This window comes from Oncorhynchus clarkii, chromosome 18 (assembly GCF_045791955.1).
Source record: "Oncorhynchus clarkii lewisi isolate Uvic-CL-2024 chromosome 18, UVic_Ocla_1.0, whole genome shotgun sequence".
Lineage (NCBI taxonomy): Eukaryota > Metazoa > Chordata > Actinopteri > Salmoniformes > Salmonidae > Oncorhynchus > Oncorhynchus clarkii.
In genome coordinates, this window is record NC_092164.1 from 360,178 (window position 1) to 365,177 (window position 5,000).

A 5,000-nucleotide genomic window follows, 5' to 3' on the forward strand; every position below is an offset into this window, starting at 1 on the left:
CTCAGAGTGGCTACTACAGACCTAACCCTCAGAGTGACTACTACAGACCTAACCCTCAGAGTGACCACTACAGACCTAACCCTCAGAGGAGTGGCTACTACAGACCTAACCATCAGATTGTCTACTACAGACCTAACCCTCAGAGTGACTACTACAGACCTAACCCTCAGAGTGGCTACTACAGACCTAACCCTCAGAGTGACCACTACAGACCTAACCCTCAGAGTGACCACTACAGACCTAACCCTCAGAGGAGTGACCACTACAGACCTAACCCTCAGAGTGACCACTACAGACCTAACCCTCAGAGGAGTGACCACTACAGACCTAACCCTCAGAGTGACTACTACAGATCTAACCCTCAGAGTAGTTGCTACTACAGACCTAACCCTCAGAGGAGTGGCTACTACAGACCTAACCCTCAGAGGAGTGACCACTACAGACCTAACCCTCAGAGTGACTACTACAGACCTAACCCTCAGAGTTACCACTACAGACCTAACCCTCAGAGGAGTGACCACTACAGACCTAACCCTCAGAGTGACCACTACAGACCTACCCCTCAGAGTTACTACTACAGAGCTAACCCTCAGAGTGGCTACTACAGACCTAACCCTCAGAGTGACCACTACAGACCTAACCCTCAGAGTGACTCCTACAGACCTAACCCTCAGAGTGACTACTACAGACCTAACCCTCAGAGTGACTACTACAGACCTAACCCTCAGAGTGACTACTACAGACCTAACCCTCAGAGTGACTCCTACAGACCTAACCCTCAGAGTGACTACTACAGACCTAACCCTCAGAGTGACTACTACAGACCTAACCCTCAGAGTGACCACTACAGACCTAACCCTCAGAGTGTCTACTACAGACCGAACTCTCAGAGTGACCACTACAGACCTAACCCTCAGAGTGACTACTACAGACCTAACCCTCAGAGTGACCACTACAGACCTAACCCTCAGAGTGACTACTACAGACCTAACCCTCAGAGGAGTGGCCACTACAGACCTAACCCTCAGAGTGACCACTACAGACCTAACCCTCAGAGTGACTACTACAGACCTAACCGTCAGAGTGACCACTACAGACCTAACCCTCAGAGTGACTACTACAGACCTAACCCTCAGCGGAGTGAACACTACAGACCTAACCCTCAGAGTGACCACTACAGACCTAACCCTCAGAGTTGCTACTACAGAGCTAACCCTCAGAGGAGTGGCCACTACAGACCTAACCCTCAGAGTGACTACTACAGACCTAACCCTCAGAGTGACTACTACAGACCTAACCCTCAGAGTGACCACTACAGACCTAACCCTCAGAGGAGTGACCACTACAGACCTAACCCTCAGAGGAGTGACTACTACAGACCTAACCCTCAGAGTGACTCCTACAGAGCTAACCCTCAGAAGAGTGGCTACTACAGACCTAACCCTCAGAGTGTCTACTACAGACCTAACCCTCAGAGTGACCACTACAGACCTAACCCTCAGAGTGTCTACTACAGACCTAACCCTCAGAGTGTCTACTACAGACCTAACCCTCAGAGTGACCACTACAGACCTAACCCTCAGAGTGTCTACTACAGACCTAACCCTCAGAGTGGCCACTGTCAGTCAAGGCAGTTCTATTATACTAGTTCTATATGTCTCTGTCAGTCATGGCAGTTCTATTATACTAGTTCTATATGTCTCTGTTAGTCAAGGCAGTTCTATTATACTAGTTCTATATGTCTCTGTCAGTCAAGGCAGTTCTATTATACTAGTTCTATATATTTATCTGTCAGTCAAGGCAGTTCTATTATACTAGTTCTATATGTCTCTGCCAGTCATGGCAGTTCTATTATACTAGTTCTATATGTCTCTGTCAGTCATGGCTGTTCTATTATACTAGTTCTATATGTCTCTGTTAGTCAAGGCAGTTCTATTATACTAGTTCTATATGTCTCTGTTAGTCAAGGCAGTTCTGTTATACTAGTTCTATATGTCTCTGTCAGTCATGGCTGTTCTATTATACTAGTTCTATATGTCTCTGTCAGTCAAGGCAGTTCTATTATACTAGTTCTATATATTTATCTGTCAGTCAAGGCAGTTCTATTATACTAGTTCTATATGTCTCTGTCAGTCATGGCTGTTCTATTATACTAGTTCTATATGTCTCTGTTAGTCAAGGCAGTTCTATTATACTAGTTCTATATGTCTCTGTCAGTCAAGGCAGTTCTATTATACTAGTTCTATATGTCTCTGTTAGTCAAGGCAGTTCTATTATACTAGTTCTATATGTCTCTGTCAGTCATGGCTGTTCTATTATACTAGTTCTATATGTCTCTGTTAGTCAAGGCAGTTCTATTATACTAGTTCTATATATTTATCTGTCAGTCAAGGCAGTTCTATTATACTAGTTCTATATATTTATCTGTCAGTCAAGGCAGTTCTATTATACTAGTTCTATATGTCTCTGTCAGTCAAGGCAGTTCTATTATACTAGTTCTATATGTCTCTGTTAGTCAAGGCAGTTCTGTTATACTAGTTCTATATGTCTCTGTCAGTCATGGCTGTTCTATTATACTAGTTCTATATGTCTCTGTTAGTCAAGGCAGTTCTATTATACTAGTTCTATATGTCTCTGTTAGTCAAGGCAGTTCTGTTATACTAGTTCTATATGTCTCTGTCAGTCATGGCTGTTCTGTTCTGATATAATTGTCAACGTGATGTTAGACAGAACAGAGCAGAATCTTTATGAAGTCATCTCTCTCTAGGTTTATTAAGTTAACTGTCTGTCTGTCATCCCTCCACCACCCCATCCGTCCATTATTCCGTATCCCTGACGACGCTGTGTCTGACGTTGACAGAGATCGTTCCGTTGCCGTGACGCCGTGCATACGTCTGTCAATCTGGCATCGCCAGGCGGACAGGAGAAGCTTCTGTCGTCCCCGGCGATGAAGCTCGGCTAAAACCGCCTCAGACAGGCGCAATTAACGGAAACTCACCAACGTGTCAGGAAAAACAGCCTTAATATCTCTCTCAGGACAGAGTCCCTTATCAGCCTCCGTACCTCCATCCCAACAAGCTCTCACTGTCTCACTGTTTCACTGTCTCACTGTCTCACTGTCTCACTGTCTCACTGTCTCACTGTCTCACTGTTTCACTGTCTCACTGTCTCACTGTTTCACTGTCTCACTGTCTCACTGTCTCACTGTTTCACTGTCTCACTGTCTCACTGTCTCACTGTCTCACTGTCTCACTGTCTCACTGTCTCACTGTTTCACTGTCTCACTGTCTCACTGTCTCACTGTCTCACTGTTTCACTGTCTCACTGTCTCACTGTCTCACTGTCTCACTGTCTCACTGTCTCACTGTCTCACTGTTTCACTGTTTCACTGTCTCACTGTCTCACTGTCTCACTGTCTCACTGTCTCACTGTCTCACTGTTTCACTGTCTCACTGTTTCACTGTCTCACTGTCTCACTGTCTCACTGTCTCACTGTTTCACTGTCTCACTGTCTCACTGTCTCACTGTTTCACTGTCTCACTGTCTCACTGTCTCACTGTTTCACTGTCTCACTGTCTCACTGTCTCACTGTCTCACTGTTTCACTGTCTCACTGTCTCACTGTCTCACTGTCTCACTGTCTCACTGTCTCACTGTTTCACTGTCTCACTGTCTCACTGTCTCACTGTCTCACTGTCTCACTGTCTCACTGTTTCACTGTCTCACTGTCTCACTGTCTCACTGTCTCACTGTCTCACTGTCTCACTGTTTCACTGTCTCACTGTCTCACTGTCTCACTGTCTCACTGTCTGACTGTCTGACTGTCTCACTGTCTCACTGTCTCACTGTCTCACTGTCTCACTGTCTCACTGTTTCACTGTCTCACTGTCTCACTGTCTCACTGTCTCACTGTCTCACTGTCTCACTGTTTCACTGTCTCACTGTCTCACTGTCTCACTGTTTCACTGTCTCACTGTCTCACTGTCTCACTGTTTCACTGTCTCACTGTCTCACTGTCTCACTGTCTCACTGTCTCACTGTCTCACTGTTTCACTGTCTCACTGTCTCACTGTCTCACTGTTTCACTGTCTCACTGTCTCACTGTCTCACTGTTTCACTGTCTCACTGTCTCACTGTCTCACTGTCTCACTGTCTCACTGTCTCACTGTTTCACTGTCTCACTGTCTCACTGTCTCACTGTCTCACTGTCTCACTGTTTCACTGTCTCACTGTCTCACTGTTTCACTGTCTCACTGTCTCACTGTCTCACTGTCTCAATCCAACGTTTCGTCTGTAAACGTCACATTACATAGAATAACTTTAGGGATTCATTCTGAATACTGAAGTTAAGGGTTAAGGTATGGGGAAGAGTTAAAAGAAAAACAAACTATTTAAAACAACTGTCGGAGCCAGAGCTCACGGCCTACCTCATTCTGCTATCCCCGTCCACTTCCTTCTCTCTCTCTCTCTCTCTCTCTCCTCTCTCTCTCCCCCCCTCTCTCTCTCTCTCCCTCCCCTCTCTCTCTCTCTCTCTCCTCTCTCTCTCCTCTCTCTCTCCCCCCCCTCTCTCTCTCTCTCTCTCCCTGCCCTCTCTCTCTCTCTCTCTCTCTCTCTCTCTCCTCTCTCTCCTCTCCCCTATCTCTCTCTCTCTCCCTCCCCTCCCCTCTTTTTTTCTCTCTCTATCCCCCATATATCTCTCCTCCCTCTCTCCCTCCCCTCCCCTCCCTTGTCAAAATGGGATTTGTTTTCAAATTATTTTGTGGGTCTTGGTAAGCTGAGGGAAAAGGAGGTTAGGAAGTGCAGGTCAGTTTCCACCTCATTTTGTGGGCAGTGAGCACATAGCCTGTCTTCTCTTGAGAGCCATGTCTGCCTACGGCGGCCTTTCTCAATAGCAAGGCTATGCTCACTGAGTCTGTACATAGTCAAAGCTTTCCTAAAGTTTGGGTCAGTCACAGTGGTCAGGTATTCTGCCACTGTGTACTCTCTGTTTAGGGCCAAATA